The 27,206-nt window shown below is 42.3% G+C and overlaps 1 protein-coding gene across 1 annotated transcript in view; it reads right to left on the bottom strand.

Moving 5' to 3' along the window:
- The window catches only part of shank3a (SH3 and multiple ankyrin repeat domains 3a), a 530,257-nt gene extending 504,170 nt beyond the window's left edge, over positions 1-26,087 (bottom strand). Inside the window, exon 1 of the mRNA XM_055653270.1 lies at positions 24,812-26,087. The gene's annotated coding sequence lies outside the window, so the exon portion shown is untranslated. The remainder of the gene's footprint in view (positions 1-24,811) is intronic.
- Between the last annotated feature and the right edge of the window lie 1,119 nt (positions 26,088-27,206).

The following is a 27,206-nucleotide window of genomic DNA, read 5'->3' as shown; positions in this document are numbered from 1 at the left end:
ACACGTGGTCGTAGGTGGTCACTGGTAAGTCTCCTTCATGGTCGAGAGGAGTTCCCACATAGTGGTTTCTGCTTGCATCCTCAGTTTGGTCGAGGAAAATTTTGCGACAAGCTGAAATATTTTCAGGAAGCAAAAATTGGTTGGCATGGAGGAAATCAATACTTTTGAACTGATAGTGCAGTGGTAGTGGGGTTGCCATGTCGTTGTAGGTAGTCGAGGTAGACGTAGGTAATTTCCTTTGCTGACCGGGCATTTTAATTGGCTCATTGGGGGAAAAAAAACGTAAACACGAGTTTTCAGAACCAAGGAAAACCAACTGGTAATGTTAAATGGTAACTGAAGGTAGAGCTCACTAAACTTCACAGCTGTGTATCTCTGGCTTATTAAAAGTTGTCTGGCTTCTTAAAAGTGTCTCCCCTCCTTCTCCCCCCCCCCCCCCTCCCCACCCCCTTCTTCCCCACCCCCTTCTTGCCCCCCTCTCTTTTAAAGGACTTACCGTACACTGTGCCAGCCGTCTTTAACCTTCCTGTTCATCGCAGGTATCACCTTGGCTTTGCACAGTGTGAATTTCAGACAGTGCTCCCCTGCTTTCCCTGGGCCCCACCTTTGTTTGGGGGGGGGAGGTGTGTGTGCGTGCGTGTGTGCATGCGTGTGTGTATGCATGCGTGTGTGGAGTTTGCACGTTCTCCCTGTGACTGCGTGGGTTTTCTCCGGCTGCTCCGGTTTCCCCCCCCACATCTCATAGACTTGTGGGTTTGTAGGTTAATTGGTCTGTACATCGCTCCCAGTGCAATTTACATAGAACTAGTGTTTCAGTTCAGTTTATTGTCACGTGTACCGAGGTACAGTGAAAAGCTTTTGTTGCGTGCTATAACCAGTCAGCGGAAAGACAATACACGATTACAATCAAGCCGTTTACAGTGCACAGATACATGATAACGGAATAACGTTTAGTGCAAGGTAAAGCCAGCAAAGTCTGGTCAAGGATAGTCAGAGGGTCACCAAAGAGGTAGATAGTAGTATGTATGAACGGGTGATCGATGGTCGGCATGGAGTCAGTGGGCCGAAGGGTCTATTTCCATGCTGTATCTTTCAATCTAAAAACCAGATGGGAGGGGGAGCAGAGAAGGAAACTAAAGGAACACATTTTCTTGGATACAATAAACTGCAGATGATGGGTTCCCAAAAAAACTGGACTCGGTAGGTATGGGCTCGATTCCCTGCCGCATCTTTCAACCAGAACATTGACTAGGGCACTAGTTCGATGGCACTTGCCTGTAAAACCTCGAGCTGGATCGACCGCCCGTGTTGAAACCGCGAGCGACCACACACACACAAACACAACGCTAAGGCGGGGACCAGGGAAAGTGGTGGAGTGCTGTCTGAAATCCACACCCGCGATGAAGAGGAAGGTTAAAGACGGCTGCACAGTGTACGGTAAGTCCTTTAGAGAGCACGGGGGTGGGGGGGGGGGGGGGGGAGAAGGGGAGAGAACGGGGGGGGAGAGAAGGAGTGGGGCCACTTTTAAGAAGTATCATAAAGTTTAGCGGGCATTTTACTTACCCGTCGGTTTTCCTCGGTCCTGAAAACTCCAATGAGTCAATCAAAATGCCCGGTCAGTGAAGGGATTGCCTGCGGCTGCCTGTAACTAAATAGCGACCCCACTCCACTGCACCACGAGTTAAAAAGAACCATGCCGACCAAATTTTATTCTCGGAAAATTTTTCAACATGCTGAAAAGTTTTCCGTGACCTAGCTGAGGCCGTGACTATTCGGGAACTTCCTTCGAGCATGAAGGAGAGTTCCAGTGACCTCATAGGACCTCCTAGGACCACGTGTTGACCATGCTGCGAGTTTGTGTTGAGGGCAAACTCGTCTAAACTCGCAGATTAGGTTGCCGCAGTGGGTCAGCCCCTTTACTCTTGTTGTTGACTGCCATTTGTATTCAGTGAGATCATTGATCTGCATCCTAGCCTGTAAAATATAAATGGCTGTAACAATTCCAAATATGAACATCACCAGTAGAAAGGGTGGTCCAAGTTTCTTAAATCGAGAAAAAGATAATTAGTCTGTTCAGCTTTACTTGTTTAAGTTAAAAAATAGGAAAATACAGTTTATGGCCATTGACCATCAGCTGAGACGTCAACTCACATCGGCTCAGCAGTCAAAGCCTTAAACTGTCTAATCGTGTTCTCCAACTTATCTGGCTCAGCGTGTTGTGCTCTCAACTCTGACTCAGAAGACTGTGGATTACAAATGCTATTCTACTCAGTACAAAACTGCACTGATACACTCCCGTCATGTTACAGTGAACTGCACTACTGGAAGTATATGAGCAAGTTTCCCCAGTTCCAGAACAATACTGCTCCCTTAACCCAACAACACAATTATAAATCATTTGTCTCCTGGAAGATTTGAATGTGAATGCTGCTATATATTGTTAGGCATTCTGTATGTAAATATTGCCCATATTATGTTCCTTTTGGAGAGCACAGTTAATTGGCATGCCTACCTTTAAAACAATCTAACAGCTTGCAGGAACTATTTAGATACCACATGTAGATACAAGTATACTGCTTTGTAAATACATTTCCCCCACTATATTTGCTCTTGCCTACATTACACAACAAATTATAGCCCGCAGGACGGTTACACCATGGGAGGAGGCTATTCATCCCAAACATCCATACTTGCAGTACTTAAGAGCAACCTATTTAGTCCCATTACCCCCTCTCTCTTGCACTCTTTACATTTCAGACAGTAATCCAGTTTCCTGGTGAATGCTTTAATTGAATCTGTCTCCTCATTTACCACTGGGAGGGCATTCAAGAGTCTCATGGGCCTGTCCCACTGTACGAGTTCACCCAAGAGCTCTCCCGAGTTTAAAAAAAATCAAACGCGTGGTAAGCACGTAGAATGTACGTAGCGGGTACGTCGGATCTCAGGACGTCTCTTAGCGGCTCGTAACGCTAACGGCAGATACTTGGGAAACTCGGTAAGCTCGGGAAGACTCGTGCAGATTTTTCAACTTTGAAAAATGTCCACGAGAGCCCCGAGTACCTATAAGCGGCTATTTCCGTAATTCTCCGGGTTCGAATTAGGGGAAACTCGGGAGAACTCTTGAATTAGCTCGTACAGTGGGACAGCCCCATAACAACTCATCATTTATAAAGATTTTTAATGTCACCTTTTGGCTACATAAGCATATTTGCTGCCCTTCAGAAGATATTACACAGCTTGTAATATTGCCAAAGGTTTTATATGAATGGAAGTTCATTTATTTCTTTCACAAATTCATTGACGTTAGGGACTTTGAAATGCTCAAAATGGAAGATGTTACATAAACGCAATTATTTCCTTTGTTTCAGTTCCAAATGAGGCCGTGCATTTCTGCTATTTTGTTGTCTTTTGTTAAAATTATATAACAAAGGGCCAATACACATACAGAAACCAGACATGACAAGTTTATTCGCAATCCTGGAATCATGCCAGTAACAGGTCTCACGCATTTACATCTGACCATTCAGGTTCAAACAGATGCAGATTAATTATCAAATTTATGTAGGTAGAATGCAGGCCACAAAAAGAAACAGAAAATTACAAATGGAAATGCACCACTTGAGCCAAACAGTCTCTCCCTACACAATTATTCACAACTCTATTTGCTTATCTGCCTTTTTTTCATTTTCACTTTCCCATTCCCAAGCTCTTATAATCAACATTCAACAATGTAGATAAGATAAGATAAGATACATTTATTGTCATTTGGACCCCTTGAGGTCCAAACGAAATGCCGTTTCTGCAGCCATACATACAAACACATAGAACCAAGACACAACATAATTTACATAAACATCCATCACATTGCTGTGATGGAAGGCCAAATAAACTTATTTCTCCACTGCACTCCCCCCCCCCCCCCCCCCCCGATGTCAGAGTCAAAGTCAAAGCCCCCGGCTGGCGATGGCAATTGTCCCGCGGCCATTAAAGCCATGCCGGGTGGTGCGAGGTCGCACACCGGGTCTTGGTGTTAGAGCCCCCGGTGTGCGCTCGCAGAGTCCTGCGGCCATTCCAAGCCGCGCGGGGCAGTGATGTAGGCCCCGCTCCAGGAGCTCTTCAACCCCGCAACTCGGGCGGGGGAAGTCGCCGTTGCGAGAGCCCTGAAAAGCGGTCTCCCTCCAGGGAGCCGCGGGCTCCCGGTGCTGCCGTCCACAGACCTGTCGTTGGAGCCTCCGACTCTCCGGTCGGGCCGCAGCAGCAGCAGCAGCAGCAGCAGCAATGTGATGGGTCTCCAATTCCTTATATCCTTCATCTCCCCCTTCTGCTTGGAGATTAGGGTGATGCTGCCCTTCCTCATGGAGTCTGACATGCTGCCGGCTAGAATCTTGTCGTTGTACACTTCCAGCAGGTCCGGGCCCACATATAGCCGAATATAACTCGGCCAGTAAGCCATCGCTTCCGGGAGTTTTACTCGAGTCAAAGGAACGGATGGAGCCAGTCAGTGCCTCTAGGGTCAGTGGTTGGGCCAGACTCTCCCGCTTGCTGTCCTCCAAGACCTCCATGAAACCCATGCCTGCCTTCTCCCCATATCCCTTGACTCCAATAGCTCCTAGAGCTCTATCTAACTCTCTCTTAAATCCATTCAGTGACTTGGCCTCCACTGTCCTCCGTGGCAGAGAATTGGAGAGTTCACGAAAGTTCATGAGGAAATTTAGCTTGCCCTGATGAGACCTGTAAATTAACCCCACCATCTTGGTTGGCATGGATGAGTTTTGCTGAGGGGCTTGTTTCTATTCTGTATCAATCAATTATTCTATCTTTTGTCCTCAAAGCCTTATGTTCACATGGTTGTAAACCCATTTTCATTATACTTTGCACACAACCTAAACCCTAAGACACAGAAAATTGTTGTTTAATCCACTCAAAGTATGTATTTCTTTCCTGTACAAGGTCTGCAGTTGTAGACTGACCTAGACAGTGCTATTCCCTTCCTGAAATCGTATAGCTGAAACAGTCTAAGATCTCAACTACAGTTACATTCAGCCAATGTCAAGCACTCGTCCAGTTTGTTTTCATGCTGACAATACTTTACTTTTCTTTAGAGATATAGCACGGAAACAGGTCATTTGTCCCACTGAGACTGTGATGACCTGCGACACTAGCAGTCTCCTACACACTAGGAACAATTTACGATTTTTATTACAGAAGTCAATTAACCTACAACTTGTACATCTTTGGAGTGTGAAAGGAAATCAAAACACCCATAGAAAACCCATGCATCCACAGGGAGCACGTACAAATTCCATACGTACAGCACCCGTGGTCAGGATCAAACCCAGGTCCCTGCCGTTATGAAGTGACAAATCCACCACTGCGCCACTGTGCCACCCTAATGTGATACATATATGAATAACAGCTGTTATGGATTACCACATATTGGAGGTGATTAAATGGTGGAATTAATGCTGAGTAAAAAGCACTAGTGAAATTAGCTAAAAGAGCAGACCAGTGAATTATAATTCAAAGAAACATGAACTGATGCATTTTGGCAAAATGAATGGAATATAGAGAGAGTGGTATATGTAGCATATGGATTCCAGGGGTTCATAAATAGAGGCATATAATGCAAAACCAGGAAAGCCATGTTGAACTTTAAGACACTATCTAACACCAGTTAACTGGGATGTTGATCCATTTCTGGCCACCTCACTTCATGAAGTGTGTTATGGCACAAGAGGCTGCAGAAAAGATTTACTCGAACGGCTTCAAGGATGAGGGATTTCAGTTACAAGGTCAGTGAAGCTAGGTTTGTTCATCCTGGTGCACAGAAGGTTGAGAGAAGACACAGATTTAAATTGATGGCAAAAGATATTGGATGTGAAGAAAACATGTATTCCTACAGAGAGGAGTCCTGATTTAGAACTTGCTGCCTGCAGGGTTATTGGAACTTGATCAATCAGAAATTTCAAAAGCAAAGTGAATTTTTGCAGTAAAGAAATACAAATTTAGTGAGTTGATTAAACAATTTTAATCAGGAGATACCTCTGGCAGATAATATTAAGCATAATCAAGGGAACTGCTTTCCGTTGTCTCTGTACTGTACACTGCACAATGACAATAAAGTTTGAATCTGAATCTGAATTAAGGGAAAAAGGGTAACCAGAGAGAGAATAGAGTCCCTCAGGAATCAAAGTGTATCATCTCAGTGTGGAGCTGGGCATCTTGCTTTTTGTGGTTTACACCAGCGATTTGGGTGAGAACATACAAGGCTTGATTAGTAAGTTTGTAGGTAAAACTAAAATGGGTGGTATTCTAGATTGTGCAGATAGTTAAAGGTTAAGGCAGGATCTTGACCTATATGGGAAAGTGGGCAGAGGAATGGTTAATGGAGTCCTCTGGGCAGGACCATCACAGTGTTGGGGAGCAGAGGGATCTAGCAGTGCAGGTACATAGTTCCTTGAAAGTGGCATCACAGGAAGATATAGTCATCAATAAGTCTTTCGGCTTTCTGTGCCATCGTGATTCTCTGATTCATAAAAGTGAAAACTATTAACGTATGCTTACCCAGTATTGGGCAGAGCCTCATTACTAAAGTTCAGTTTTAGAGCAATGTGCCTTCATAGTAATTCAGAGGTCCACAGCAATAAGGTTGGAAGTGGGAGTTTTGAGACCGATTTGATTCTGTACTGATTTGAGATACTCATTGAGGGACTGTATTTTTGAAAGAATTATAGCATTGGGCAGGGATCTTGATTATTCATGTTTTGGGGGCACTTGGCTCTTCATGGAGCAGACCACTGGTCAAGTGGGCTTGGGAGGACAAGAGGTCTCCAGCTAGTAGGTAAAATGGCAGGACAGACTTCAGGTTACAGCTCCAATAATTAGTTGCATAAGATTATTTTTGATGGTAGGACCATGAAAATGGTGCATAAAAGGCCATGTGCAACAACATTGCTGTGGGTGGCAATGTGACATCCCCAACAGTGGGATTACAATGAAAATGGGTAATATTAACAAAGAATAGTGAAAATTTGAGAATTCGAACATCATCGACTTGCAATCCTGATTGTTCAGACATCTGCCAGTAAGGGATGGGAATATGTTGCTGCAAATGACACAGATATCGCATCACAATAGGGCAGAGGTGTCAATTGAGGCGTTCCTGCAGAGGTCAGTACAGTTTAGAAATATGCCTGAAAAATAACGTAGCAATCTGACAGGGAAATAGACCCAAATGAGCAAGTCTAGAGGGAAATACCTTCCGAGTCTGCAGCAAATGAAAGACAGTCCATTAAGAAAAAACTTAGTCAAGGGTATCACTTAGACTGCTTTTTAGCCATCTTAGAAGCTGAATTGTTCTCAAAACCCATGGAAAACAGTTGAGAGGACGTCTGGAATCTATTGAAATAGCAGAAGAGAGCTTTGCCATGACACAAAACCTTAAACAAAAGGCTTTGTACGACGTCACAACTCTTTTTACAACCAATGTGAGAGCGTGGTTTTTCAATACTGGAAGCTCGATTTCACTCCCTCAAATCGCAAGACCCCAACACTTCCTGTCAAAGACCTCCCACACTGCAGAACCAAACAAGATCAGACCGTAAAATCAACCCGCCAAACCGGTACGGGGCAGGACAAAGCCAAGCAGTCGCTACCTTGTATGACTCGGAGGCTGAGGGGGGAGCTGTGGTAGCTTCATGCCCACGTTGATTTTGCATCCAGCCTGTCACCGCTTGCAACTTGCCAGCAGCCACATGAGAAGGTCCATCCAAGAGCTCAATAACAACTCCAAGGTCAGATGCATTAATTGGCCTTATCTGCACATTGGTTATGATTGGTGAGAATGTAGGTAAATGGGGCTTCTGGAGTAAACGTAGCACAAGGTGTCTGGCTCAGCTAAACGTCGCTTGTCCTTTGCTTTTTTGTTGTGGGATTCAGTAGATCCTACAAATGGTAAGGAAATTCTAATGCACATTCCACAGTCAATTCTATTGCAAGTTATAAGGAAGAGCTTAGAGTCCCACAAGCCTCTTGTTTATAAAAATAACTAATGGCTTGAATGAAGTGTGACTGATTTGGGTGTTTTATTAGAGGATTACTTTGTAATGTAGAGGCAGTTCTGAGGGTCTGAAGATCCCATGTGTTAATGTTGTTATAAGAATGGGGTTCCAAATGTGGGCCCAATATCGTGCAGCCGGCATTTGATAAGACAGACTGCATACAACCATGACAGAATTGAAAGCCTCCAAGAGAATATGAAAGTGAGAGATGGAGCAGAAGCCTTTGATTTTCAGGACAGATGAAAGAGGAAAGGTCTGATGCAACCAAGATGTTAGATGAAGGATGAAGGAGATGGCGTGATAATAGGTGAACAAGAATGCAGAGAATCTTAAGAAGCAACTTGTAAATATTGTGACTGGGCCCCAGATACAGTCATAATGTAATACATGCAATGTAGGATTGCACTTGAAAAATGGGTCATTAAATGTTAAGTTTTATGTCATAAGGGGTGAGTATAGGCGACTCAAAGTCATGAAGACAATTATGCTGAAGCAAGAATTACAGAACAGGTTGAAAAAGGAGATTTTAGGTGGAAAAAATGTTGCACTGGAATTACGGTACGATAAAACATCATTCATCCTGGGAGGAAAATCGGTCGGCCAACAGTCACAACATACAAGGTACACAAAAAGTTGAAAACCTGAAACAAGCCTGGAGTGGATTTTTCAGCGATATCAACTAAAGCACACAGTGAAGAACTCTGTGAATGAAAAGACCATTTGAATATCTAATTGGTAGAATTCACAATTGTATACTGTTAATAATAATGAACTACATTGTGAAATTGGTGGAACTGAGTGCACCATGTGACAAGTCAGATGCTGCATACAGGTGACATGGATGTTCTGACCGTTTGGCTGACAGAAATTTGCCCTTTCAAAATTGTCAAATCGCTACCCAAATATTTGAGAGGCTGAAAAAAAATCCTCTCACTGTTTATATGTGGAAATAAAGGAAATAACCATTTTTTTTCTTCAACTGACATATCTTGATGCATGTGTAGATGACAACTTTGCCAACACTACCCCCTGGAATGTAAGGCTTTCCTGCAGCTGCATCATTGTTTAGTTGAGAACTAATTTGTTTATGCAAATAGCAATATAAAAGAGCCAGCAATTATATATATATAATGCTGAAGGCCAGGTGACATGCACCATATTTAATTTATGGAAACTAGAGTACGATACTCAACAACAGTGAATTTGGATAAGCCTGAATTTCCATGTTTTGTTTATGCCAAAAGAAAATGGTAGCTTCTCTTTGTTTCTCATCCAAAACACCTCATTCTGTGTGGATAGTTTTTAGTTCCTGCATTTTCATGCTTCTGCCATTCATCGCCAGTTTCATTGTCCTGCTGCCTGGACAGATTCATTAGTCAGAAAAAACACACTCAATTATGAGGAGTACACAGAAACTCCACATAGACAACACCCAAGGTCAGATTTAATCCAGAGCTCTGAAAATGTGAGGCAACACCTCTACCAGCTGGTTACTGTCCCCTCACTTTGTTTTAACACTACTTGCACGATAAAAACTGATGCCTGGAATAGAATTGCGCCATCCATATATATATATACACACATTCAGCTATTGAATCTGTTAATGCAATCCAGTCATTACCAATCTCCAGCTCTTTCCTTATGCCCTGAAACATTTAACTTTCATCAGCCCTCTGAAATATCCGAGCCACTATTTTGCCAAATTGCTTTGAATACAAAAAGTGATTTGGGAATCACAAGATGTCCAAAAGCGTCAGTTTACAGCCCTTCCTGAGTATCTGAGTAACAAGAAATATAAAAATAATAAATGCTCGCAATATACACCCCACAAAATCCCAATCTGCCTTCGCATAGTGCAGGAGGTCAAAGCGTCAGCTGATCATCAAGCATGACTGACTATTTCCAGCATCTTTTTACAATCTGTTATATTTCAAAACCAATGCTTGATTTCGCTTCTCCCCAATTTTCGTGATAATTTTTACTTGGTGTACTATATTTTGGATCTTAACTCTTCACCTCAATTAAATAAAAGTGCAGTTAAATGGATTATTTTATTATCTGTTAATGAGAAGTAATGTTTTCCTACCTCCCTTTGAAATCTCACTACACTCCTCCAATTCCTGTCTCTTCAGCAGCCTTGCCTTCAGCTATTCCTATGATTGGAATTATTTCAAAAACCTTCCACCCCTTTTCCCTTATTTAAGATGCTCAATATCTACAATTTCAATGTTCGTTCAGGTGCCTCACCCTCATATGTCCTTTTTTTGACTTGCTGTTGTTTTATTCGTCAATTCTAAAAAAAGGGCTGAGGTTTAAATTTGATCTGAAGAGAGATATAGATGAATTATGTGAATGGGCAAGATGTGATAAACTGAATAAATTGTGTGAAAATAGGATATTAACAATTTTGGCTGCAAAACTGGAATGCGCAATATCTAAATGCTGAGAGACTGCAAAGCTCTGACGTGCAGTGGTACATGGGTGTCCTAATGAGTTGCAAAAGACCAAGTAATTTGGAGAATTAACAGATTATTATTTATTGTTGGAGAAATGAATACAAGAGGAAGGAGTCCATTCTAGAGTTATGTGAAGCATTGGCGAGTCCACATCCAGAGTATTTGCCTGGAGTAGAATGTGTTTCTGCTGTTCTTATCCTTCGATTTGCATCAATCCTTTTCCTGTAATCCATCACGCCTTTTGTTCAAAGAACAAAATATTGGCAGGTACAATCTTGAACCAGATAATTTAGAGAGAGAGGATTAATCCCGATGGAGATTTTGTAGAAGAAAACAGTCCATGCGTATTGCTGTACACATCCATAACACATTGAGTAATATTACCATACTATTTTCTTTTAAAGATCCTCATACCCATCCAATATCGAAGCATTTTAAAACAGTGCCATCCATAAATGGACATCTACTTTAGTAGTGGGACAGAAACAGTAATTAGCAAGATTTGATCATCTATGACTCATATCAAGTTCAATCTACTTTCAGAACTGGAGTGTGTCTGAAAGAAGCAAGGGAATTCTTTTGTTAATCTGAAGCCATATCTATGTTCAGCCTCACAACCCTAATGTTGTGAAGTAAATATAGTCCCCAGTCAATTAGAGGTTAGTTTTGGTTTGGTTGGTTAACTTTCAACTGGAATCAGATTATTATCTTGAGGCTCAGATTGACGAGCAATGAAAAGCAATTTTAAAATGAGTTATCAAGTGTGACATCCAGGTCAGGTCGGGGGGGAGTTTCCCCCACCACGGGTACCGTGTAATCCCATGCTACCTGCTCCATGGGCAAATAGTCGGCGACTAAACCGTCTCCCCCACTTAGTTTGCCAGGTGAGGAGGGGGCTGTGGACCCCAGCAGGACCAAAAACAAGACCTGGTAAAGGGCGGATGAGCTTCTAGCGAGCCAACGGCCATCCAAATTTCAGTAGAAGTTGCGATCACTGTCGTATATAGCATTGTAAGATGATAAAGCACACACACCAAAATACTATACTTCCAGCGGCGGAAGTCCGCAGGAACTGGAGGACAGAGATATGTGGTGCGTCCGTCACCGTTCCCATCGGAAACCAGCACCACTGCGTTGCTAATGTTTTCAACGATGATGAATGAATGATGGATGAAGTGTGACATACTGATGGATACAAATAGATGAGAGGAAATCCGGAGGCTGGTGAGGCTAGTTTAGAAGGGGCATCTTGGTCAATATGGACGTTGATCCGATGGGCCTGTTCCGTGCTGTGAGACTCTTTATCTATGAGATATCTGCCTGAATAAGTTCAAGGGGAGTTTTAAAGGATGAGAAAAAGGTAATTTGTTGGAGAAGGTTTGAGAAGAAGTTCCAAAACCCAACATTGGCAGCTGATGGCTGAGCCAAGAAGATGAGAGATGCACAGAATTGAAGCAGCACAGAGATCACGAGGAGTAGTGAGGGTGGAGGAAATTACAAATACAGAGCATAAGATGAGGCCCCAGAGGAATCCAAGTCGCAGGTTTGGGCTTTTTATACGGATGTCTTGTTAGACTGGGGACACCATCATTTTGTGACCAAGAGAGAGATGAGTAAATACAATCCCTCAAGTGCAGGAATCCTAAAGCAGTGCTGAGACAAGCCAGCGGAGCCACAGACTTAAAAAATATCCCTTTGATGAAAGGAACTAAACTTTTAAAATAGAATTACAATGAATTATTTTAAATCTTTGCAACCTAACCTTTGCATCAAATTATGTGGGATTTGATCGTGAGCTGTGTGTGGCACATCCACAAATACCTGAGGAACATTATTGTTTGGTCCATCCATCTCAATTGTTTGATGCTGGTGAGCTGGAGGTTTTGTTTATTGTTTAGAGATACAGCATGGAAACAGGCCCTTCGGCCCACCGAGTCCATGCTGATCAGCAATCCCATACAAGGTTCAAATGTTAAATAACACCCTACTGGAAGTCTGTACCCATGTAAAATTGGTTTAAATGTATGTAATCATGGGCTAACCCCTAGCAACACATGCTATTGACATATACATACCACCAATGGGCCCATGATACTTGCAGACCAAATTATCCAAGGGTTGAGACCTCAAGCAGATGTGATTTGTACACAAATGGATAAACATCAATTTTAAGTACTGAACCTACCTCTTATTCAGTAACTGAATGAATCCATGCACACTGATTTTATATTCAATTACAGTACAGATAAACATAGACACAGAAACTTAGACACTGTAAGGTTTCACAAACAGAAGTCAGACAATTGAATCAGATTTTTTTCAGCAGTGGTTTTGAGATCAAATGACAACTACAGTTTCAGGAAAACTCTGTTCGTCAAATAAGCAAGTTCCGTATTCCGACTGTGCATGCCCAGGTCAAAGGTCACTATGCATAAACATTGCTTGAAAGCGGTGGAGCTGTGGACAATGAGACCATCATTTCTTCCTTTTTTTTCTGATTCTTCGAGGTAAGAAAATACTGCTTTCAAACTATGAATGAGTTGTATTTATTGTTCCTTTGTTAAAAGCTAAGATTATTTTGTCGTTTTTATTTCTTTAAGCTTTGGTGAGTAAGCGAGATCGTGCTCGTCCGTGTTCGGGGTCAGGCCCGGGTCTCTGGCACTGCGGACGCTGTTGAGTTTCTGCTGGGCCACCCCCATCCCCTCCCGGGTGTCCCGTCCCTGTCTGGGGGTGGGCCGGAGGTGTTGGGCTGGGCTTGCAGCTGGTGCAGGGAAGAGGCGCTGGCTCAGTTGGCCCCCTTGGTGCCGGTCATCGGTGGAGATACATAAAGGGAGCTGGGGTGGCTCGGCGGGTCCGTGGCCGCCCCGGACATCTCTGGACGCCCCGTGGGCTGGGAGGGACACTCGGGGGGGGGGGGGGGGGGGGGGGGGGGGCGTTCCAGTGGCGGTTCGGCAGCACTTGCGGCACACGGGACCCGGGTTCGTTCCTGGCTGCGGATGAGGTGCGGGTCTGTGTTAGCGCTCTCCCGTCTCCCACTCGCATCTGCCCCCTCTCTCTCGCTGTTACACCCTACTCTCCTGGTACCTGTTCCTTTGGGGGGGATGAGGTGTTGGCCATTTATGGGAGTCTCTCTGGAATCAAGAATTTCATTGCTCATTCGTATTCATAGATGAGGGCGAAATGAGCAGAATAGTGAAATTCAACTCGGAAACAATCATCATTGTGTCCCAGTCTGGAATACATTACTTTCCCGATAATGTGACCACACGGCACCCCCGTTCCTCAGATTAAACATATTTAAAAAAAATAAATTATGAATAAAGATAAGAATTTATACACAGCTTCTTCAGCCAGCGCTTCATTCGCTTTTTCTTTATGGTGAATGACCTTTGATAAATCCCATGACCTTTGATAAATCCCTTGTGTTTTTCAGAATACCGAACTGGCTTTCTGCGTCATTGGATTTTAAATATTCATAGTACACTTGCCCATGGTTATCAATGGATGGCACTCAGACAACATGTCTCGCTATTGTTTTGTTAACCAAAATAATACACACTGGGCCTAATGCTGTGTTGAACCTAAATACTTTCTGCCTCAGGGACAAATGGACTGTCAACTAAACTAAAAAGGCATACATTTTAGCAGTGTCCATCTAGTCATGGTGGTAATGGTCATTGTTTAATAAACCAATGGAAGAGCATTTTGCAAATAGTATCAATGTCATTGTGTCATAAAGTTGTACAGCGTAGACCAACCCATATATACTTACCATATACCTATCGGTACCAATCCCACTTGCTTGCATGAATTCTGTATTCCTCCATTACTTGTACGTTCAAATAGCCGTCTAGATACTTCTTAAATGTTATTACTGTTCCTGCCTCCAGTATGACCTGCCCTGGTTTGATTTTCCAAAATTCACCACTTGTCACTTGTCCGACTTAAATTTCATTTGCCATTCCTTTCCCCACTTACCCAGTTGATCAATATATTGTAACTTTGTTCACTGTTCATTACACCACCAATTTTGGTGCCATGTACAAACTTACTGTTGTTGCAGCACACCACTGGCCACAGACTTCCAAATGAAAAGCAATCCTCCACGACGACACTCCGAATCAAACCAATGAGCCAATTTTTTATTTGATTGACCAGATCGTTGTGATCCTCTTGGTTAACTGTACACGACTCAAATTTATGACATATAACTTAGGTATGTTGCAAAACCTACCTTCAGCGGCGTTGCAGATCTGTCGCTGCCCTTGAGAGGGGGGCGTGTTTAAAACGCAATTTTCTCTCGGCTATTCAAATCGAGGTTGTTCAGCCTACTTAGTTGCTGACGAAAAATTGCTGCGAGGTCCGTTAGCAGCAGCAATTTTTAATCTAAATTGGTTAATTTAATTGTTATAGTAGGTTAAAAATCATCCTCTAAACCCGCGACCGCCGCCAATGGGACGGATCTCATGTAGGGGACAACACAAGGTAGGTTGTTTATTTTTACATTAACAAGCGCTTCTTAAGATCCATTTATACAAAATTTTATGTTGCGAGTAGCTGACTTGGGGGCCCATTAAATCCCACAGTATTTTACTGGGCGTATGGGGTACAAATTCACTGCAAACCAGTTCCAAACCAGCGCGTTCCACAGAGTTCCACAGGATCCCACTAGCAAGCTGATTTAAATGGCCATTAATTTACAGCAATTGAACACTAAATTCCTTCCATTTGGCCTATAAATTAATGTCAATGAGATTTAAAAATCATGTTTTATTGTGAATTCTTGTCTGAATGTTCTTTGGACACTTAGGCTATTTAAAAATGTTGATCTTTCCTTAAGAAATGGATAGATGTTTAGATCTAGTAATTGAATTTTGGAATTAGCTACAATTGGGTAACTAACGAATTATATGCTTTAATTTCAGGTCATCCAAGTAAGATTGGTTAATATTTGTTTCAGAATGCTTCAATCTATAATAACTGAAAATTTCTTTCAGTTCTCTTAATTTTTAATAAAGTTATGGGCTTTAGACTGTCCTCGATCACAGCTTTTGTGTTAAGTCAATGGAAAATCAATAGGGAACAAGATGCTAATTTCCGAGTATGAAAATGGCCATAACTTTTTTAATACTGAAGATATGAAAGTGAATTAGGTGTCAAATTAAACTTCTTTTTATACTTTATTTGATGGGATAAATTGCAGACGATTTTTTTAAAACTCAAAATTTTGTAACTTTGCTACATGACTTCCCAATGAAATAATCCAACCCATCTAATCAGTCTTTGCCTTTTCAAATGCAATAAGCCCTTCCTTCAGAATACCTTCCGATAAAGGGTGTCAGGGGTTATGGGGAGAAGGCAGGAGAATGGGGTTAGGAGGGAGAATTGGATTAGCGGACTAGACTTGGTGGGCCGAATTATGATGTATTATATTTTTGGTTAATTTTATCTCAGGCTTCACACTCTGTCCCAATTCCTGTCTGGAGATACAATCCAGATAATTCACTCTTCCAACAAGAGTTTTGAATCATTTGCTCAATGGGGCATTGGAAATTATTTTCCTACTTGTACAGTCCTATGTTAATATTATCCTTAACTCGCACTGACATGATATTTGCTACGTTTCCCAAAAGTGCAGTCGAACACAAGCTTCATAATATTTCCATAAAATACCAATTCCAAAATCTTTAAATCACGCCTATATTTTATCACACATTCGTATATAACACAGCCACCCATTTACATTAAGAAGCTATAAATGTATTGAATACTTTATCATTGCAGGAGCTTGAAGGTGAATAGGGAATGCTATAAAGTCAGCTTTACTGGCTATTGAATACTCTCTCCAAGTCTTTAAATTCTTATGCAATGCCAATTTATGAAGCCTGTTGAATGAAAAAAATCTGAAAATAATTCCACTGGTGACATTAAATTTGCTATTGAATCTGTCACTTACAGTGGAACAGGGCTGCTAATAACTGGTCAATGCTTCTCTCCGTCAGTCTGATGGGAGAAGTGATAATAACAACCATGGTGTTCAATCATGCAGTTTTGAAATGCTTATGTCTCCATGTTGGATAATCATATTTAGGGCAATGCTGGCACTATCTTGATCTGGGCATTACAAATAATTATTTATTTTCTACAGCATAGAGAATGACAATCTGACCCAGATAACTCTCTGTTCTTTCCCACTCCTCTCAAACGTTACCTACGACATAAAAATAACTTATTTTTTTGACAAGTTCTCAATTACCATAAAATCGGAATCCGTTAGTTACTATTTCTTGCCACTTGAACAAGGAGCAGTAAACAGCAACCAGAGAACACAGATTTCAGTTTCACTTAACTTATTGAAACTTTTCATTATTTTTAAACTATCAAATCTCCTCATAACTCTCCAGCTTCCTTGCCATGCTTCGAAAAATGAAGTTCCTATTGTAACCATTGGTGTGTGCAGAATGGCACCCAAAGAAAGCCAATATGGCATTTCGAAAAGGCACAGGAAACAGGCCCAGATAATGTAATGGGAGTGGGGGAAACTGGCCTGATGAATTTAAAAAGAGACGGGAAACAGGACATGATTTAAACAAATATTTGGTTCAAACGATGATCTGGAAAATTTTAAAAGTATACTGGGGTAAGAAATGTATTCTTATTTATAAATTAATTACTGCTTCAACTAGTTTTTAATCTGTTGAGAGTTAAACGAGTTAAAAGTCAAGATGTGGAATTTGCATTCTATGCCACGTGGCAAGTTTAAGACACTTCCCTTGTCTGGGATGCAACTACCCCTAGATTGGACAGGCCTACGTAGGTCAATGTAGATGCAAAATACTTTCTTCATTTCTGTCTTAATGATTTTGATCCCAATATAAATACCAAAGACTCCCTGACTGCAACAACAATGAAAGCAGGAGGGGAATGACTCAGGCCTGTGGGGGAGTGCATCTTCTGCTGTACAATATGCTTGATACTTGTGTAGCTATTCTGGTGGCAGTCAGCCGGGCGCGTGTATGGATTCCTCCCCCTCCTCCAGGATTCAATCCCAAAAACTGAGCCAGTTATTTCCTCCCACAGCTCTGCTGCTTTTCCAATAAGCAACCCAAGAGCATCTGGGCATGAGGAATATTAATGGGCCAGAAATTTGTTTACACCTGAAACAAAATGGTGATGTAGAGGGAACCCCTGCCTGTGTTTCCTGGTGCCACTCACAAATGTGTGCGTGCTTCTCATGCAATTATTTGCCCATTTCATTAGCAGCATTGGCAAACAAAAATGAGCAGAAACGTTTGGCCTGTGAATTCCGTGTATTAGGAACAAGTTAACAATGCCTGAACTTCCTAAAGGGCAAGTAATCATGAACTACAACCACTGCCAGAAGTAATTTTGCACCTTGGGGCATACTCAGAGCAATCATATTAAGCCAGAAGCTTGAGCCAGTATCCTGCTTCTCAAACTGGTAATACTTGGAGACAGATACTGGGAAAAAAATACCCTGCAGGTTCAGAGAACCAGGAAACTGTCCAGCGTAAAGTAACAATTTGAGGAAATTATCAAGAATATCATACCAGTACCAGAAGAGAAAGGATAATGGGCACATTGCCCTAAACAATTGCACAATGACATCTGCTTCTCCAACTTCACCTAGCAATCTATATTAATCAAATGTTGCATATTTATTCACCCACACTCAGGATGCTGACCAATAAACACCAGGCAGGTCACAGGTGAGATACCTGGTCCATATTAATTGTACCCAAGCTTGTCTCCAAGAGTTGAGGGTAGAATTATTTCATAGATTACTATATGTTGAGAATCATTGTGTAAACATGCATCAAATCATCAGACAGCTACTATGAAACACATAACATACAGAAAATAAATATTTTCAGGAGAGGAGTGAATCTTACCCACCAAGAATTGATACCTTCTGAAGAGGAGGGGGCAGCACTTCAGTGAGAATCACTGCCTTCAGGAGAAAAGAGTCATCATCTTCTAAAGATGATGTATGAATCCCAATGAAAGTCAGAAATCCATGGAAGTTGCTTCTCCCCCAGTGAGAGCGAGACACTTAAGGGGACCTGCATCCCGAGGGAGCATATGATCCACTGAGGGTTGGCAAATTCTGGTGAAGTTTACTCCTCTGCAAGTCAACATGGTCAGAAGAGGAATAATGAAATGGGGGTTGCTGGACACCATCTACACACACACACACACACACCATCTGCAGAGATACCATCATAGTCATATTGCTCAGACATAATTGGTCAGTCATCAAATGAAAGAAAGTTAAGTTGCATATATTCACAGAAGGTTTATTGAGAGCATTGATGGTGCTGGCCATGGTCCACATTTACTTGTAAGAATCTCTACCCCACCCACACTTCTCTCTCACCCCCTCCCCCTTTTCAGAATGTGTTTTGTGTGGTCTCTGCCGGCCCGTCAGCATGTACATCAAATCCCACACAACAGGATACGACAGGAGTGGATGACTAACTATTCATTCTCCCTGACTCAGAAAAGCTGTGATTAAAATACATTTGAAAGGCACACTGAGAACAATATCCACCCCCACCCCCCAGACCCAAGCTCACCTCAACCCTCATCACAAATACGCAAATATCAAAGAGAATCATTCTTTCAATTATTTGTTCTTTTTCCTTTCTTTGGCTGCCCTTTGTTATTTTGACTATTTCCGTTTAAATGGTGATGACATCATTTGGTGAAGGCAGTTTGGAGAGTTTCCTGAGCATTTTGAATGCAAGGGAGGGGGAATTATTGAACACAGTAAGCTAAAGCTGCAGTTAATTTAATCATCTTTATCCATCTCACAAAGAATGTTATGTACCTGACCCAACTATTTCTATCCCCAGAGATAGCAACAGGATATTTTCTGGGCATAAAATGCAAATTAGGAATCCTTCCTTCTGCAGCTGAATTGCCACACACATTTGTTGCCCAGGATTATTTCCTAAACTGGTAAAAACCAGGACCTTTATAAAAAAGTCTGCGTAACATTTTTAGTTTACAGTGACCAAACTAATCAATTCCAATAAACACTGTTGAAACAGCCGTAACCAAGGTATGTGTAAGCATTTCTCTGGCCTTATTACCAGAGCAAGGGACCTCTGCTCGATTCTTCCATATTATTCTATTCTCCTCTCCACCTCAGCCAGGATGTATTGGTCATCCTCTGCAAGCCTGAACCTGATCCCTTCAGGGAACTAGCAGCAGGAGATCTGGCCAATGATCCAGAGTCGTGGGTTAAGTCTCACCATGTTGGGCACCTGGAGACTGCAGCGAATCGTCCGATCAGCAGAGAAGATTATTGGCCGCAACATTCCCTCCATTGATGAACTGTACACTACAAGGGCCAGGAAGCGAGCAGGCAAGATCATCTCTGACCCCTCTCACCCTGGCCACAAACTCTTTGAATCACTTCCCTCTGGAACGCGACTCCGGACTGTCATAGCTGCCACAGCCAGACAAACAAACAGTTTTTATCCACGAGTAGTTGCTCTACTCAACAGCCAAAAATCTGTAGTCTCCCTTCGATCTGGTATTTAGTTGGTTCACATGCTTGATCAATGGTGTTTTATCATTAATGTTTTATTATTATTAATGTTTAGTGTTTTCTGAGTCATTCGTAACTGTCACTGTATGTCATGTTGTTACTTGTGGGTGGAGCACCAAGGCAAATTCCTTGTATGTGAATACTTGGCCAATAAACTTACTTACTAAATCAAGAATATTTAGAAAATAGCAATCTTGATTGTAAACTGGAAATCCATTTTCTTCACTAATTTCCTTCAAGGAATGAAATCTGCCACCTTGCTGGGCCCTTTTGTGATTCTTGATCCAAGACTTTTAAATACCTCTCAACGCAGGAATAATTTGGGATGGACATCAAAAGCTGGCATTGCCTGGGGTATCCGTGTCCCATGATGGAATGAATTAATAAACAACCCATAACCTATTGTTGACTGTTTCCAACCCAAACCTGTTCTTTCCCAAAACATAGCTTGAGAGTGTCTTCTAGTTCCTGCTCAATTTTCCCTCAATGACAGGATCCAGACATGGATACTCTGCCAATTCCTGTCGAGTGAACACCCAGTCCTTTTACATCAGACACTTCCTTTTCCTGCTTTGGACAAAATGACATTAGTGAACTGGATCTCTGTACAGCAGCTCCGACTGCATTCGGTTTCAATTGAACGTAATACTAATTCATTTGTATGTGGACCATCTTTCTCCCACAGAAGCAGGAGGAAAGATGGATGCTGATACACAAAAGCTTACATAACAAAGCCATTACTCAACAGGAGACCACTGGAAGCGGCATTCCCATGGAAATCTTAATTAAGTTCACAAGATCAACTGAAGCATGAAGTAACTTTCAATTGACCTCCAAACTGGGGAGAAGGCAAGGTATAACAGTGTTCCAGATCACATCACAATACATTGAAATCTACATGTAGAATACTAATACCTCACACACCTCCACACATCGCAGTTACTGACTTCAGCTCTTGGCCTCTCCTTCCTCTCAAACCTCTCACTGCCACCTTTCACTATGTCCTCCACAAATGACCAATCCCAATTGACCTTGAATCCCATTCATTCATTGCCCTCACTGATCTTTCCCACCATTGATCCCACCCTCCCTTGGCCCGTCTCTTTCATCTCCTCCGATTTGACACATACAGTTTCAACATTTCAAAAATCTTTAAATGTGAAATGCTTACCATTTGAGCTCCATTTCAGAATCAGAGAAGCCTTCTCATCCCACCCTAATCAGACAATGATCAGTAACAAGTTGGACTCATTAATTTCCACTTTAACTCCTTCCTTACCTGTCTTGGACAGTGGGCTGCCAGGCACAATGACACTCTGGGTATGGGGTTCGGAGATGAATACCAGTGGAACCCTCAACCGTCTTCGGAATGTTTGCTGTTACTAGTCATCGCATAGTTACCATGGAAATGTTAAGGAGTTGTGCTGAACACCAGTCAGAGTTATGGCAATGAGAGATTTTAAAGCAAATTGAAGCATCAGGATGTCGTGCTACCACTTTCTTTTTTTTCTCGGTTTCCATGGCGCCACCTTGGAAACACGGAACTCTCTCTATTCTGCCCTCACAATATGCTGAAGCATCAATTGTCCAAAGATGCTTTCTACTTTGTTTTGATGTTTTTCCTTTTAAAAGCAAAGTCAATTACTTCAAACTGTGATAATGAAAATTATGTTGATCAAAAAATGTAGCTGTCATTTTCAACAAACAATAAACCAGAAAAGGTAAATTGGTTGGGCAATTCCCTGTTCTGCTTCCTTGGCCTTGGCTTAAACATCAATCTGAAGGACATCACCAAATTATCCTTTCTCTATTAAGACAGCATTACAAACAAGCTTTCTGGAGATGTCTTTTGTGGCAGCCATCCATGCCTTCTGTCGTGAACAAATGCCAATCTGACATTACTGGTAGAACCATTGGTAAACTTATGGATAGTTCCTTGGTTTGATTTCATGAGGTTTGGACTGGCAAAAAATGTGTTCTTCTTTCTAGCAATTCTGGGCTTCATTTAAACCCATAACCCGCGTTGAAAGATCAACGTCCAGTTCAAAACGTTTGGTCTCCCTCTATCTTAAAAGCAAAATTGGTTCCAAATCAATCTCCAATTGGTTGTCAGTCAAATCCGGGTGATTCATTTTGGACATTAAAAAAGACAGGGTGATGAAGGAAGCATGTGACATGCTTGCATTCAGAGGTCAGGATATAGAATATAAAAGATGGGGCATTATGTTGCAACTTAATAAAGTACTGGTCAGTCCACAACTGGGGTATTTTGTCTGCAGTACTCGTCACCACACAATTGGGTGGATCTGACTGCACTGGACAGGGTGTGGAGGAGATTTAGTTATGGGGAAAGTTTGGATAGTCTCGGCTTGTTTATTCTGGAGTGAAGGAAGCTGAGGGGTAACCTAACAGGGATACATTAAGTTATAAACACGTGAGCAGCAGGAAATAGAGTGATACAGATCATGTGCAGCAAGATGGGATTAGTTAGGTTGGCATCATGGTTGGGGCATACAGTATGTGGTGGACCGAATGGCCGGTTCCTTTGTTTTACTGGTCTATGCAAGAAGCATAAATAGAGTACATAGATAGAATCTTTTACCCATGGGAAGAATATCAAAAACAAGAGGCCAGTGGACTAGGGTGAGAGGAAAGTATTTTTTTTAATGTATTTGTCAGGGGTGTCAGGGTTATGGGGAGAAGGAGAATGGGTTTAGGAGCGAGAGATAGATCAATCATGATTGAATGGCGGAGCAGACTTGAGGCTGAATGGCCTAATTCTGCTCCTATTACTTATTACTTATGAAGAAAGACTGGAAAGACTAGGTTTGTACTTGCTAGAATTTAGAAGATTGAGGGGGGATCTTATAGAAACTTACAAAATTCTTAAGGGGTTGGACAGGCTAGATGCAGGAAGATTGTTTCCGATGTTGGGGAAGTCCAGAACAAGGGGTCACAGTTTAAGGAAAAGGGGGAAGTCTTTTAGGACCGAGATGAGAAAAACATTTTTCACACAGAGAGTGATAAATATCTGGAACTCTCTGCCACAGAGGGTAATTGAGGCCAGTTCATTGGCTATATTTAAGAGGGAGTTAGATGTAGCCCTTGTGGCTAAGGGGATCAGGGGGTATGGAGAGAAGGCAGGTACGGGATACTGAGTTGGATGATCAGCCATGATCATATTGAATGGCGGTGCAGGCTCGAAGGGCCGAATGGCCTACTCCTGTACATATGTTTCTATGTTTCTATAACCTTATGTATTTGAGGAAAATGTTTTATCTTACATATGGTCGATATCTGGAACTCACTGCCAGACAACAATTAAGAGACATTTAGACAGGAACTTAGATAAGCAAGGTAAAACATTTACACAAATGAGTGCAAATGGGTTGAATGTAAATGGTAAAAAGATTTGCATGGGCATAGCGGGCTGAAGGATCCTTGTCTGTGCTGTCCAACTATGACTAACCAATCAACACTTGTTAGACCATGTACATACAGCATAGGTCAGAAGCAGACAAAATATATCTCTCCATTAGCTTTCAAATGTTTCTAGGGCAGGAACGGAAGTTTCAATACAGAGAGAAGCTCTTTTCACTCTGTGCCATTAAATATCCTAATTCACAGCAAAACCCAACGAGTACCAGCCCCACCTGCTGTGATAGTTCAGCATCTAATCCAAGCCACACAGAAACATTTCTACTTGCAATTGTCAGCTAATGGCAAATGTTATATATTTTCCTCAAATCTCCAATACAATCAGTGTCAGAAGGTTGGTTTTGTCAGCACAAATAGAGGTACACCATACGTTTTGATCTTTTCTTCCCAATCTTCCATATTCTTTCCGCACCCAGAACCCTATTCCACATAACAAAACAATTCAAGAAATCCTTCCAAGTATTACGCCATGTCCATAAACATTGCAATGTGCTCAAGATACACAAAATTACTTTCCTACTTGGACACCATTGTTATACAAAAAATGCAGCAGCCATTTTATGTACAGCTTTATCCCAAAATCAGGAAAATAATTGGGTAATTTATCAATGCAAACCAAAAATGCAAGGTTAACAATGATACTGGGAGAACTCCCTTCACCTTCTATAAATAGTCCCCTGGAGTCTTTAATGCACACTTGAACTAATGGAGCAGTTTCATGCCTTTAGTTCATATCCGAAGAAAGTATAGCCATACATAGATCTTGAGGTCCACATGTCTGATGCTTTTCTATCTGACTTAAATACTCGTTAGTGGTCGATAAGCAGTCATTTTGACTGATTGCTCCCGTGGGCCAGGAAGGTGAAAACCACCTCAAGATTAGAAGCTGGAACCTGTTTGAGGCTAACTGGGCAGCTAGCTGATGGGCAAGTTTGCAGACAGCACTAAGATAACGTACAAGAGTTGACGCTGTCAGTAGCATTTGCCTACAACAGATGTATCTTGATGTATTGGGGATAGGGGTTCAGATTTCACTCTTATGAGGTGCAAGAATGCTGAACATGCACCTTGTGGGGAAAAGAACAAAACCTGCAGAAAAAAAATCTAGAAAAAGAGAAACATCTGATTTATTCTTACACAAAGATCTTTCAGAATTCAAGAGCAACAAGGGGATAGAGTGAATATGATGCAGCAGGTGGATAGTGCTCTCTTTAGGGAATGCTTAAAGAATCACAGGCCAATTTTTTTAGCACTAGAAGTAACCCGGAGTTCTTGCTTACCGTGCCTTCTTGGCCACAGAGGGGAGCTCCCCCTGGGGATCAGCAGGGACCAAAGGAACTGTTGACAAGATCCAAACTCACAGATCAGACCGCAGAAACTCACAGCGAAATTCACTGGCAGCCTTGTAAAAATCACATCCAACAGCAATGAGACCAAACTTGCTTCAGATCAACAGGACATCCTTGCTGCTCTCTGTATAAAATGTTGATGCTAACTCCGGATACAACTCACACACGAAGAAAATGAGTAGGAGAGGTTTCCAGCTCCGATTGTGCCTGCTCTCTGTCTCTTGCTTGTAACAACTGCTCAAATCAGGAGGGAAAACAATCAGGATATGAAACCAATCAGTGGGGGAGGAAACACCTTGCGAGGCGTGCACTAATTCCCAAACTCAGAATCACAGGATGGAGACATGTGAACAGTCAGGAAACCAGTAGGGTCTCAGGGAAGAATACCTGCCAGCTGCAGGCTCTGAGATAACAACACATTGTGTACTGACTCCATCGGTTTCACTCATCTATCAGGACCTTGCCTTAAACAGGGAGAAACGGGCTCCCATGCATAAGGGGCCTGATCCCCAGTGAACTGGGTGCAGTTGACAACATCAGTGATGGAAATTAACCCTCTCTTTGTCTACAAACACTGACAGAATTTTTGGGACAGGAAAAAACAGATGGAGAGTGGCAATAGGAAGCAGCTCAGGAAGAGCAGGATCTCAGGACGCAAAAGAACAGACACTCTCTTTAAACTTGTTTTATTTTCCTTCCTCCATTTGGACTCTTGCACTTTTCTGTCCCATGCTATTCTCAACAGACAATAAAATTCTGCACAGGACGTGGTATACTTAACCTCAGAGTCTTGTTCAGAATGTAAGATGCTGAATGCCTTCAACACTGCTCAGATTGTAGGATCATCAGACCCCAACAGTGGAATCAGTCTGCAAGATCCCCAAGTCACTGCAGATCTGTTCTGACTGCGGGAATACCCCCTACAGCATTTCTCAAACTCCTGCATTAACACCATGAAATGTCCTTGGTGATTAGGATTAAGAGTAGAATCCCAACGCACTTTGTACTTACCTTAAAAGCAAGATGTTGACTCGGGAGGGTTTAGGTCCATTCATGGACAAAGAAGGGAATTTATGCCAGAAGCCAGAGGAAGAAGGCTTAAATAAGTACTTTGTATCAGTGGGCATCAAAGGAAAGAACACAAAGGCTTGTGGGATCATGGAGGGTTTTGCTGATGTTGCCCGGCAAGTTGATATATCAGGAGGAAGAAGTGTTGGGTCCTTTAATGAATGTTAAAGTTCATCAGTCCCCAGGTCTTGAAAGGATCTATCCCAAGTTATTAAGAGAGGCAAGAGGGGAGATTGTTGGGTCCTTGGCAGGGATCTATGCACTCCCTTCCCTTCACACTCTCCTAAGCTACGGTGAATACTTTTAATGTCCAACCTTTCCTCAAAAGAACCCACTCATTCTCATAGCAAATCTGGGAGCTACTTTTATTCTTCCTTAAATAGGGTTACTATATGCAGGTACGCAAAATTGCTGGAGAAACTCAGCGGGTGCAGCAGCATCTATGGAGCGAAGGAAATAGGCGACGTTTCGGGCCGAAACCCCTCTTCCGACTGAACGGGTTACTATACGCAGCATTGCAGGCAGGCAATGTCAAAGTCAAAGTCAATCTTATTCGTCACATGCACCCGAAGGTGCAGTGAAATGAATTTGCCAGCAGCGAAACACTTAAAAGAAACACACAATACACAATAGAATTTAACACAAACATCCACCAGAGCATTCTTCACTGTGGTGGAAAGCAACAAAGTTCAGTCAGTCCTCCTCCTTTGTTCACCCATGGTCGGGGGCATAAACCCTCCGTAGTCGCTGCTACGGATGGCCTGATGTACAGGCCCTCTCGTCGGGATGATCAAATCTCCGACATCGGGACAGTCAAACACACTCCTTGGGACTGCGGCCTCAGGATGTTGTAGGCCCCAGACCGGCGGTCGGAGCTCTTTTCCGGTGATCCCCAGCAAGGGATCCCAGGCAAGTCCACACCACCCCCGCGGCTAAAAGCTCTGCAGACCAGAGCCCCACGATGTCAAAGTCACCAGGCCAGCGATCGGAGCACTCCTCTCTGTCCTATGTCCTATATAATAGAATCATAAACTATCTACTTTTGTATTCAATTTAAAAATGAATGTTGCTATTGTTACCATTGTTATCCAGTCCATTGATGAGATTATGACATTCTCTCACTATTTAGATAATGTGTTCCCCTTTTTTTCCCAAACCAAGATGGGTAATCTCCCATTTTTCTGTACTATACTCCATTTGGCATGTGCGTGTGTGTATGTGTACGTATATACACACACATACATAATGACATATTTAA

Source organism: Leucoraja erinacea, chromosome 22, assembly GCF_028641065.1.
Source record: "Leucoraja erinacea ecotype New England chromosome 22, Leri_hhj_1, whole genome shotgun sequence".
NCBI lineage: Eukaryota > Metazoa > Chordata > Chondrichthyes > Rajiformes > Rajidae > Leucoraja > Leucoraja erinaceus.
This window is presented reverse-complemented; position numbering and strand designations above follow the sequence as displayed.